Raw genomic sequence first — 13,362 nt, forward strand, 5'->3', positions numbered from 1 at the left:
TGCATTCAGTTGTCATGTCTATTCATGTTCTTCTTGGCATGAGCAGTTTTGCAGACTTCCCATGTTTTTGATGTCTTAGTTTTGAGGAGTACTGGCTAGACGCTTTTTAGAATGGATCTCAATTGGAATTTTTCTGATGTTTTTTTCTTGGCAAGACGTGTTATGGATTGTTGGGGGAAGACCTTAGATATAAAATGCCATTTTCATCATATTATATTAAGAGTACATATTATCAGTGCAATGTGGCTGCTGTTCTTGGCCTTTATCACCTGGCTGAGGTAGTGTTTATCACATTTCTTCACTGAAAGCTTACTCTTCTACACACCCATTCCAGATGGCACCCTGTGGAAGAAAGGCAGTGCTTATTCCCCCTCTAAGGAGTACAGAGTTCCGTTCCACTTCACTGAGGGCAGACTATCTTCTCCTCTTTATATGAATATATGAAATAATTTACTTTTATTCATATGAAGTGGCTATTTATTTTATATTTTGAGTTTGTAACACTCTTGTCTTTTAAATATGAAAATCTAATATTCCAACATTCACCATTTGATATGAGAATCTCAGAGAATACTATGGAATTCTTTCTGGAGACAAAGCTCCATAGGTGTTTTGAAATTCTGCATATCTTTTCAGAAGAGACACTATTTCCTTTTTGCTCTATTCAGGGATGCTTGGACAGCGAACAATCTTATAGATAATATCTCCCTCCAGAGCAGAGGGCAGATTTATTTATACCCCATATAAAAGGTTTGTGTTTCCTAAGCTCAAATGTGATAAAAGCCGACCGTGGGCGGCATCCATCTGTGCCTCACTGCATCACCTCTCAGGGACTAAGAGTCAGGGTTAACTGGTGCTCATGTTCACTGTTGTGCTCTAAGTGATACATCTCTTTTTCTTTGACCTCGGAGTTTCATGTCTTCTGCAAGGATTCATAAAATGGCAACATATTAACTTGTTATCTTACAATAAGTGAAAGTGAAGTCCTTAAGTTGCGTCCGACTCTTTGCGACCCCATGGACTGTAGCCTACCAGGCTCCTCTGTCCTTGGGATTTTCCAGGCAATAGTACTGGAGTGGATTGCCATTTCCTTCTCCAGGGGATCTTCCCAATCCAGGGATCGAACCTGGGTCTCCTGCATTGTAGACAGACGCTTTACCATCTGAGCCACCAGGGAAGTCACAGTGGAAAATTCTTCAAGAGATGGGAAAACCAGACCACCTAACCTGCCTCTTGAGAAATCTATATGCAGATCAAGAAGTAACAGTTAGAACTGGACATGGAACAATAGACTGATTCCAAATAGGAAAAGGAGTACTTACATGAAGGCTGTGTATATTGTCACTCTACTTATTTAACTTATATGCAGAGTACATCATGAGAAACGCTGGGCTGGAAGAAGCACAAGCTGAAATCTAGATTGCCAGGAGAAAGATCAATAATCTCAGATATGCAGATGACACCACCCTTATGGCAGAAAGTGAAGAGGAACTAAAAAGCCTCTTGATGAAAGTGAAAGAGGAGAGTTAAAAACTGGGCTTAAAGCTCAACATTCAGAAAATGAAGACCATGGCATCTGCTCCCATCACTTCATGGGAAATAGATGGAGAAACAGTGGAGGGCCTTTATTTTGGGGGGCTCCAAAATCACTGCAGATGGTGACTGCAGCCATTAAACTAAAAGATGCTTATTCCTTGGAAGAAAAGTTATGACCAACCTAGACAGCACATTGAAAAACAGAGACATTACTTTGCCAACAAAGGTCTGTCTAGTCAAGGCTATGGTTTTTCCAGTGGTCATGTATGGATGTGAAAGTTGGACTGTGAAGAAAGCTGAGCACTGAAGAATTGATGCTTTTGAACTGTGGTGTTGGAGAAGATTCCTGAGAGTCCCTTGGACTGCAAGGATATCCAACCAGTCCATTCTGAAGGAGATCAGCCCTGGGATTTCTTTGGAAGGAATGATGCTGAAGCTGAAATTCCAGTACTTTGGCCATCTCATGTGAAAAGTTGACTCATTGGAAAAGACTCTGATGCTGGGAGGGACTGGGGGCAAGAGGAGAAGGGGATGACAGAGGATGAGATGTCTGGATGGCATCACTGACTCGATGGACGTGAGTCTGAGTGAACTCCGGACGATGGTGATGAACAGGGAGGCCTGGCGTGCTGCGATTCATGGGGTTGCAAAGAGTCGGACACGACTGAGCAACTGAACTCAACTGAACTGAAGTAAGGCAAAATTGCACTCCTTCACAGTTTGAGGCCACCCAAACAATGACTCACATACACACACAATGTCTACAAACCAGTAAGTCGGCTATGTATATCGAGTTGTGTCATAGCTCTAAGGTACTGTCTGTTCAGTGGCCAGCCGCTCACATCTCTGCGCTGATGGCAACACTTTCAGAATCATTTATAGGAACCTCAGATTTTTACTGACTGATGGTGGCCCCAGAGCTAGCCAGTTTCTTGCCCCAAGGGTGCTGCACATTGCTCACAGAGGTCCTGCTCCCTAGAGCAGAGAAGTGCTGGGTTATGAGAAAGAGCAAAGAAAACATCTTTCTCTCCCATTTCATAGTCGACACAATTGGCTACATGGACCCAAGTCCACTTCCTTAGCCTAGGATCCCCCAAAAGTTCCATACTTACATGTGTCTTTTCTCTGCAATACAGTTTAAAAAATATTTGGGAAGAGCCAGAAAAATGTCACCCACGAGGCTCATAAATAACCCTTCCTCAGTCTAAGGCTTTTCTATAGACAACAATGTGTAATGAGGTTGCTGCAGATGCAGCTCTGTGTATCATTGAGGGTTCTTTCAGTTATGAATAATAGAAGCCACCACAAAATTGATTTAAGTTACAGAAGGAGTTTACTTTTTTAACCTATAGAGTATGTTTAAAAACAAACAAAAAAAGCAATCTTTCAAAGCTCGATCCAGTAGCTTAAACATATACTCAGCCTGCTGTTCTTACTGTCCATCTCTTCTCAGCCTGCAGGGGGTCAGCTTCCTCACGACTAACTATACGTGTGGCTTCAAGATGTTTTCAAGCAGCTACCAGGGCCGGAGACTCTCTCATTTTCTCATTTATATTTGTGAATGAAAGAGAACTTGTTTCTCTCCACAGTCTCAAAACAAAAATCTTAGGCTTCACTTCATCCTTTGTGTCCATCTTGAACCAATCACTTTGACACGGGCATCTGTTTCCAAAGATTATTTTAGATCAGGGAGAGAACGGGGGATAATTCCACTGCAACCACTGGCAATGCACAATGCACTATGAGAGAGGCATAGAGTGCACACCGGAGAGGGAAATATTATATGCATGAGCCGCAGTTGTGTCTGACTATTTGCGAGTCCACCAGGCTGCTCTGGCCACAGGATTCTCCAGGCAAGAATACTGGAGAGGGTTATCCATGCCCTTCTTCAGGGAATTTTCCTGACACAGGGATGGAACCCACATTTCTTACATCCCTTGCATTGGCAGGTGGGTTCTTTATAACTAGCGCCACCTGGGAAGCCCAAATATATTATTACTCTGATGTAAATCACTGTGACTAGGCAGCCAGGAGGATCTCTTCAGCTACCAACTAGATGTGGCCCTTAGTACATGACTGAGATTCAGCTTAATGATTACATTTGCAAGACAAAGGTAATTATTCCCGAAGCTCTCTTTCCATACACACACATACCACTTATCTAGCATATTTCACAGTGCTATTTTATATCTCAAATAATGTAGTGAAGGTAAAAAAAAAATTGGAAAATAATGAAGCTTGCAAGCATTATATACATTTTATCTCTCATCGAACATCAAAATATACTCCCCATTTGTCAGATCTGTATTTAAATGAGGCCAACTGCTCCTACATTATCTAGTCATCATCAATCAGCTTCACATATTTCAGAGTCAATTTTTTTTTCTCTCCTTTCTGTCCTTCTGAAATCTCCTGCAATTATCAGATATTTTCTGCTCAGGCAGTAAAATCTGTTTCTCTAATGCCAAGGAAACAATTATTTAGAGCTCACTGCACACAGAGAGGGACAACATGTGTATGTATGAGATGGATAGAATGCAATATCAATCAATATTGTAATGCCAGGCACACAGGAGAAAATAAATAGTACATGATTTGATTACACTTTCCTTCCAAGTATCAAATGCTCTTTAAAATTTCTTACTGAAACTACTCTTTATCTTTCCCATTAGATAAGGTATTGGTATTAGCCAAGAAAGTAATGGTTTTGTATGTGTAGTCCAATAAATAGAGCTTAAAAGTTTATTATCAAACATATTGCACGCTGCAGTAAAAGTGATCTATACTCCTGGAACCTATTCAGCACACAGAAAAACGCTGAAGGGCCAAGATGGGTGTTTGTCAACCCCCTGGAAAGGCAGCTCTTCACAGAAGGAAACGTCAGCTTGCCGGAATACATTCTTCTTTCACTCAAATACGAAATCAGTTCCAATTGAAAGTGCTTTGGAAAACATGCTATGCAAATCAAATGGATTTAGCATTTACTGAATGAATCAAATCCAGGCTCTGAGTAGGAGCCTGGATCTTGGACCCACAACACTGAAACCTGAATTCTGATTCCATTAATTTCCTTTTAATTCTTATTTTCACAGTCCTATGGCTCCCTTTGCTCCAGTATCAGAAATTGCACTCTGGTTGCTGACAATGGCTTTCTTGTTTATACACATGCATTGCCTTGCTTGCCCAGTGTCTAAAAAAAGGGCTGAACCAATAGTAAAGGTGTTGAGAATTTTTACGCTAAAACTCAGATGTGAGTCACTCCAGACAATGCTGAGCTCTAGTCCTTCTGGATTCTTCTTCTCACAGGAAACAGTCCTCAGGATTGAGTAGTGTCTGCCCATCACAGACAGAGTGGGGGCCCAGGCAAGTCTGTCTCTCTGTGCTTCTCGCAGACTCCTGATGGAAGCTCAAGCATCAACAGAGGTTTCTCCACATGCTTACGCTGTTGCTTTTCTCACAGGAGAAATACTATTACTCTGTGCCTATGTTACATAGAAGAAAGGGAGGACATCAAGTACAAAAGGGAAGCAATCATTTCCTTTGTGGTTGTTTGATAAGCGAAAAAAAAAATTAAGTGAGTGCTTATTTAGGAAAGTATTCTAGCACATTCTTTCATTTACTTTCCCACCTTTGATCCATAGGGCATTCTACTAACCCTGTCCTAGTTAAACCAAAATTCAAATTGAAGGGTTTTATTCCTGCCCTATCCTGTATATGAGGTGTTCTCCCTGGTGGCTCAGCTGGTAAAGAATCCACCTGCAAAGCGGGAGACCTGGGTTCAATCCCTGGGTTGGAAAGATCCCCTGGAGAAGGGAAAGGCTACCCACTCCAGTATTCTAGCCTGGAGAATTCCACGGACACAGTCCACAGGGTTGCAAAGAGTCGGACAGGACTGAGCAACTTCGACTTTCACTTCACAGGTGTTCTCCCCCTTTTATTTACACAGTTCTCAGTTCCCACATGACCTTGCCATTCTCTCAAACTCTTAAAATCACGAGTCACTTCATTGACAGGCGATATCCTGTCTCCTCTATGAAGCCTCTATCATATCCACAATTAATTGGAAAGTAATGGTAACCATGGTGAGTCTCTCAAATAGGCAGCTAATGTCTTATTTAAATTCTTGTCTTATTACCCCCTCATGATTACAAACTTCAGGGAACCAGCTCCAGTCACTGAGTTTCCTCCCTGACGTGCATACTCGATAATCTTTGATTTCCTGGTGGATTCTTATTCAAACAGCAAAAAGGCAGAGATGTTGTCATATCTTGATGTGTTGGCAAGTTTAGGACAGTGAAGCCACTCAGCACATACTCTGTCCCCCTTTCTTTTGTGCCTTTTCTCTCCTCTCCTGCACAGTTTGAAGTGTCATCCAGACACTCACACATCTTGCACCCACATCTTGGGCCAGTCTGGTAAATCCCCTGGATCCAACCACATAGGCATGATATGAATTTTCTCTTACAATAGACAATACAATGAGTAATTGAACATGTGTAAACATATAAAGCCACTAGAAAAAAGTGATCCCTAAGGATAAAGACGGCTCAATGTGTTTTGAAAACATGCAGCAGGAAGACAATGCCACAGGGGGTTCACCAGAAAATTCCATTTTATTTCCATAGCTTCTTAAGTAGCTAAGATTTAAATATTTGGATTTGGGAGCTTTACTCTTTGCTATGTGGCCTGTTATGTTTAGTGTCTGTCTTTTTATACTATAACGTCAAAAAGAAATTGTCAAGTTTCACCCTTGAGCAAAGCACATCCGGTATTTCTCGTGTTTTGCTGAAGACCTTTTTTAAGAGACAGAAAATCTCCTAAGATGAAGAACCTTCCAGAACTCATAGATCTAATTTGACTCTTTGAGCTGGAGAACAATGCTGTCTTTCTTACCATATTTGGGTGTTTGAAAGGAGTCTACTCCTTGCTCCAAACAGAAATAATTGACATGCACAAAAAAAGCAGCATCATTGAAGACCTCCCAAAAAGTTTGGAGTTTAGTTCTGCGTGGTTTATTTTTATTCTTGTTTTACTCAAGCTGGTTTGCTATTCCATAAGCATATGCACCATATGTGACCGAAGACTGCTAAAAGCACTTTTAAACAGAAATCCCAAAGAGGAAGAAATGAAACTAAACGGAAAGAAAATCAAACTAACAGTTCTTTTTAATGTGTGTTTAGAAAGAAAGTCTGATGAGAGAATTAAAGTTCCTAAATTCTTGGTAGATATAGTGGCACATTTATAAGGAGTGGGGTTGAAGAGATAAATTTAAAATTATGTTACTTTTGAAAACACAGCTCCTTGACTGAGAGTAAAGAATGAACACAAGACCCACTACCTTGTTTTTCTGATAATTGGGTTAGACATTGCATCATCTGGTAGAATATAAAAACACACGATTGAAATCATCTGACATTTTTCTTTGTTCCTTAGCATATTGAAGCTGTGCAGCCCATGAATATGGATTTAAAAGTCTAGAAGAAGCCAGATTTTATCAAACAACTCAATAAATCAGGACTTTTGAATGTTTGTCTTGTGGTCACAGAGGGAAGTTTTGGAACTCACGAGCCTTAGTTACAGCTCGTTAAAAGAGAGAAGAGGAATCAATACTTAAGGAATTTGTGAAGATAAATAGCACCCAGAACAGAGAAGCACTCATTAAATGATTTTTGAAATGGACTTGAGACATGTACGCTAATATTTTGTAAATGCTTGTCATTTGAGAGAAGTCTTTTTTCATAGTCATCATTGTGTGCTACAATCAATAGGTTTAGATTTAAACTGGAAATTGAATAAAATAACTCAATGTCACAAGTAAAATCGAGGCAGAGGGCAACACGGGAACTTCCCAGGGCCATTAGCCAAAAAATTAATGTTGATGCTGCCAAGCTCAGTCTGGTCTTATACCTCAGTTTCTCTAGGTATCACTAACCACTAAATAGGGGAAAACAAAACCCAAAATAAAGCCAAAAAACACCCACATAAGACATTATGTTTGTAATTCACCCTGTTGTCCTTCTTGATCCCATAAACATCTAGCCCACCAAGTAAATAGCTTCATATCTATAGTATATGTCACCAAGCTTCATCCTATAAGAGGCTGAATATCATAGGAATAGACTTGCAAGCTCAGAAGAGAGATAGCCTAAGTGTAAAACTCACCTTAATCATTGTATTAGTATCTATGGCTATGCAATCATTTACCATAAACTTCATGATGGAAAACACTGCATATTACCATCTTGCTCCTTCTGATAAGAGACCCATGCTCTGCAGGGCTGGGTCTTCTGCTTACAGCCTCACAAATCTGCAATCAGGGACTTGACTGGGCTGTGTTACCATGTGAATCTCACAGTCCTTCTCCAAGCTTCTTCAGGTTGTGAGCTGAATTCAGTGTTTGTTGTGGCTTTGGAATTCATGGTGGCTTGCTTCTTCTAAATCAGCAGGAAAACCACTTGCTAAAAGGAGATTCTTTCAAACACTTTCACTTAATTAGGTTGAGTTCACTCAAGATGACCCCCTTTTGCAATTAAATTAAAAAATAATAATTTATTAATGACCTGAATTAAATCAGCAGACCTCCATCATTGTCACATTATATGATTCGGTTCGGTTCAGTTCAGTCGCTCAGTCGTGTCTGACTCTTTGCGATCCCATGAACTGCAGCACACCAGGCCTCCTTGTCCATCACCAACTCCCGGAGTTCACTTAAACTCACTTCCATTGAGTCAGTGATGCCATCCAGCCATCTCATCCTCGGTCGTCCCCTTCTTCTACCCCCAATCCCTCCCAACATCAGAGTCTTTTCGAATGAGTCAACTCTTCTCATTAGGTAGCCAAAGTACTGAAGTTTCAGCTTTAGCATCATTCCTTCCAAAGAAATCCCAAGGCTGATCTCCTACAGAATGGACTGGTTGGACCTCCTTGCAGTCCAAGGGACTTTCAAGAGTCTCCTCCAACACCACAGCTCAAAAGCATCAATTCTTCAGTGCTCAGCTTTCTTCACAGTCCAACTCTCACATCCATACATGACTACTGGAAAAACCATAGTCTTGACTAGACGGATCTTTGTTGGCAAAGTAACATCTCTGCTTTTGAATATGCTATCTAGGTTGGCCATAACTTTCCTTCCAAGGAGTAAGCATCTTTTAACTTCATGGCTGCAGTCATCATCTACAGTGATTTTGGAGACCCCAAAAATAAAGTCTGACACTGTTTCCACTGTTTCTCCATCTGTTTCCCATGAAGTGATGGGAACAAATGCCATGATCTTAGTTTTCTAAATGTTGAGCCTTAAGCCAATTTTTTCACTCTCCTCTTTCACTTTCATCAAGAGGCTTTTTAGTTCCTCTTCACTTTCTGCCATAAGGGTGGTGTCATCTGCATATCTGAGGTTATTGATATTTCTCCTAGCAATCTTGATTCCTGCTTGTGCTTCTTCCAGTCCAGCGTTTCTCACAGTATACTCTGCATATAAGTTAAATAAGCAGGGTGACAATATACAACCTTGACGTACTCCTTTTCCTTTTTGGAACCAGGCTGTTGTTCCATGTCCAGTTCTAACTGTTGCTTCCTGACCTGCATATAGGTTTCTCAAGAGGCAGGTCAGGTGGTCTGGTATTCCATCTCTTTCAGAATTTTCCACAGTTTATTGTGATCCACACAGTCAAAGGCTTTTGTATACTCAACAAAGCAGAAATAGATGTTTTTCTGGAACTCTCTTGCTTTTTCGATGATCCAGCAGATGTTGGCAATTTGATCTCTGGTTCCTCTACCATTTCTAAAACCATTTGAACATCTGGAAGTTCATGATTCTGTTAGTTAGCAGTAAGTCATGGGTCTTGCTCACACTCCAGAAAAGGAGATGAATGATACCAAGTCATGACTCACCTTAAGCTCTGTTTGTGTCGATCGTTTCCAAGATACTCAACCTGGGGCAAGCTATTTACTATCTTTGAAGCACCTATTTCCAAGTCTGTAGAAGGGAACTAGCAGATGAACCTGCCTGCTATGATTGTTTTGAGGATAAAATTAAAGCATTTATGTAGAGTATTTAGTACTATGACAGCAAATTCTTAGAATGTGTTAGTTCTTGTTTTCAACATGTATACTGTGCAGAATACAAATAATTTTAAACAAATTTTGAGTTGAATCATTTTTGAATAGTTAGGCTCTGTATCTGTTTATACATACATATTTTACTATATATGTGTGTGTGTGTGTACATATATATGTGTGTGTATGTGTGTGTGCACATATGGGGCTTTCCTGATGGTTCAGGGATAAATAATCTTCTTGCCAATGCAGGAGACACAGGTTCGATCCCTGGGTAGGGAAGATCCTCTGGAGAAGGAAATGACAACCCATTCCAGTATTCTTCTCTGGGAAATCTTGTGGATAGAGGAGTCTGGCAGGCTATGTAGTCCATGGGGTTGCAAAAGACTCAGACACAACTTAGTGATTAAACGACAATAACAATGTGCATATGTATACATTTATATTCATATGTATTCACTTACATGAGGGAGTCTCATCAAACCTTTATTATCAAGTCTTAAAGTCTAGTCAAGGCTATGGTTTTTCCAGTGGTCATGTATGGATGTGAGAGTTGGACTGTGAAGAAGGCTGAGCCCCGAAGAATTGATGCTTTTGAACTGTGGTGTTGGAGAAGACTCTTGAGAGTCCCTTGGACTGCAAGGAGAGCCAACCAGTCCATTCTGAAGGAGATCAGCCTTGGGATTTCTTTGGAAGGAATGATGCTAAAGCATCATAAAGTACTGAAACTCCAGTACTTTGGCCACCTCATGTGAAGAGTTGACTCATTGGAAAAGACTCTGATACTGGGAGGGATTGGGGGCAGGAGGAGAAGGGGATGACCAAGGATGAGATGGCTGGATGGCACCACTGACTCGATGGACGTGAATCTGAGTGAACTCCGGGAGTTGGTGATGGACAGGGAGGCCTGGCGTGCTGCAATTCACGGGGTCGCAAAGAGTTGGACACGACTGAGCAACTGAACTGAACTGAAGGTCAACTATGAGGAGAAATATAAATTAAATTAACAAATTGCCTTCTCTTTAATTTGTAAGTGTAAAATCCTTTGAATAAAATGATAAAACCTTATTTATAAGATTCTGATAAATAGAAGGGTTTCCCAAGTTGTGTTTCACAAAACTTATATTAGATGGACAAAATTGTAAAGGGACCACGTGGTCAAACAAATTCAGGATATTTGGATTTAAATAGCATTTTAAGGTTTTCTTACTTCAGGCAAAATTTCTGAGATGTCATTGAGCATGGAACCCCTGTTTTCATTTCTGAGCATCTTCCTGGGCTTCTATTCCTGAAAAAGGCCTTGCAAGAAACTCAGAGCTACATGGGCTAGTTCACACAGAAGGGAAAACATATGTCTGCAATCGTGATGATTTCCCTTTTTAGGTCTTCTGCATCTCTGCACGATGATTCATTTTTCTCTTAGTGTTTGAGCACTTACCACCTGACTCCTGTGTGCCAAGTTATCATACACTAAAGCTTCATGTTTTTCCTAAATTCATATGTTCAAGTCCTATGGCCCCAAAATGATGGTATTTGGAAATAGTGTTTTGGGATATGATAAGGGTTAGATGAGGTTGTAAAGGTGTCTTGGTCCAATGGGCTTAATACCTTTGAAAGTAGAGTACCAGAGAGCTTGTTCGCTCTTTCTTTGCACACACAAGTTGAAAACAGGCCATGTGAACAAATGGTGTGAAACATCTGTCTGAAAGCCAGGAAGAAAGCTCTCACCAGGATCTGACTCTGCTGGCACTCTGAACTCGGACTCCCAGCCTCCAGAATTGTGAAAAAAAAATCTCTATTGTTTAAGCCACCCAGTCTGTGGCGTTTTGCTATGGCAGTCTGAGCGCACTTATGGACAAATAAAGTCTGTAAGTTTCCTTTCATGTTCACAATATCACTCAGAGACAAATAATCCGGGCTTCTGTTTTAGAGGCTCAGGAAGGCTATTAAACTTAACCACATTTCATGAGTAAAAAGAGTCAGGAGTTAAACTCAAATCTTCCTAAGCCTGTGTACTTTTTATCACATCACATCATTAATACCTTTCTAGCCTGAGAATGATGGTTTATTGTGACCTAGTGTCGAGATAGAACAGCACATAGCATGGACACTAATTAAACATTACCCCCTGCTTAGAAAGGGCTTCCCAGGTGGCTCAGTGTTAAGAAGTCTGCCTGCCAGTGCAGGAGATACAATAGATATGGGTTCAGCCCCTGGGTTGGGAAGATCCCCTGGAGGAGGAGATGGCAACCCAATCCAGTATTCTTCCTGGGAAGATCTCATCGACAGTCCATGGGGTCTCAAAGAGTTGAACACAACTGAGAAACTGTATGAAATGTGCTTAAAAAAAGGACTTGAAGCAAAATAAACATTTTAAACCTTTAAATCACAAATACATGCCTTCATGAGGGTTTTTTTATACATTGAATTCCAATATATGTTCAATAACACTTGAATGAGCTTCCAATACATTTGCATATGAATGCAGTCTCTGTGATACCCTGGCAATGAGAAGAGTAAGAAACATTTCAGTTCACTGCAAAAACAAGTCTTCAGTTTTCACAATCACACTATATAATCAATTGTACCATGATGGTTTTGAAAAAAATCTTTTTCAACTCAAGCTTCATGGGAAGGAATATACATGAAAATTAAAAAAAAAATAGAACATCTATTCAGTATGAATAAAGGAGCAGTAAGCTGACTTTTTTTTTTTAATGGAGGAAAAGCAGAAATAAAAATGTTGCAAGCTGATGACTTTTAACAAAGAATTTCTAATCTTTCTGTTGTTGTACTACATTTTCTTTTGTGAAAATGTCTCTCTTATATTCTTGCATCAGGAAAATACATCATGTCAAACTTCCGGAGGTCTTAGCAGGATCTAACACCCAGGTGCACCAAGCACTCTGTGGAAAACAAGGCCTGTGACCTCAAATAAAAAGAAAAGAGAAAAGAAATGAGAATACTATAAATAAAAATTGTTCTTATGTCTCCCACTATCCCCAAACTGCTGGCATGCAGTTTACAAGCTTATTTTACTAACCAAAAACTGACCAAGATATATAGTTCAACTTCTGTGTCTCAACTGCACTTCCTCTCCCTCTTATCCATGTAGACACCTTTGATGTCCACTTTCAGCGGAAGCAATCCCAGTGAAAATCATAGAGTAGGGGGTGGGGGTGGAAGAGCTCAGAAGTATTTTTTCCAGATCCTAGAATAATCCCTGAAATGTACACCCATCTTCCCCAGAAACAGTCTTGCCTTTCTTGTGATTGCTTTCAAACAATTATTTCTGAATTTACTACATTTTTTTTTATTCTTCTTGTGTATTTATCTCAGTGACACAATATGTAGATAAGTTAAAGATATGAAATTTAAAAGAAGAAAAAAACCTCTTAGCAAATATCTACTTGGTTACAAAGAAGTTAAGCTAGCTCTTGCCCTCTAGACTTGTGCCATCTGAAATAAATTTCCATGAAGAGGGAAATTTCTACCCTTTCTCCATTAGATACTTGTGACTGGTGACTGGGCTCATAAAAAGTGGCTAGATTGACTGAGGAACTGTATTTTAAATTTTATTTATTTACATTAAATAAAATTTAAGAAGCTCTATGAATGGCTAGCATGCTGGAAAGCAGGGGAATGTGATATGCTTTCTCCTATCAGTAAGGCTAGATTCTAAGGAATAGCTCATTAAAGGAAGCAAGAGTTGACTTTCTTCTGCAAAAAATTTAGGGAAAATTTGTCTGAAATGGTCTGGAGATGGGGTGG

At 40.1% G+C, this 13,362-nt stretch overlaps 1 non-coding gene across 1 annotated transcript; it reads right to left on the minus strand.

Annotated features, from left to right (window-relative positions):
• Positions 1–1,105: 1,105 nt before the first annotated feature.
• Positions 1,106–1,177, minus strand: TRNAC-ACA (transfer RNA cysteine (anticodon ACA)). The gene has a single exon. It is a non-coding gene; the product is annotated as a tRNA-Cys (tRNA).
• Positions 1,178–13,362: the final 12,185 nt, after the last annotated feature.

This window comes from Ovis canadensis, chromosome 7, assembly GCF_042477335.2.
Source record: "Ovis canadensis isolate MfBH-ARS-UI-01 breed Bighorn chromosome 7, ARS-UI_OviCan_v2, whole genome shotgun sequence".
NCBI classification, from domain to species: domain Eukaryota; kingdom Metazoa; phylum Chordata; class Mammalia; order Artiodactyla; family Bovidae; genus Ovis; species Ovis canadensis.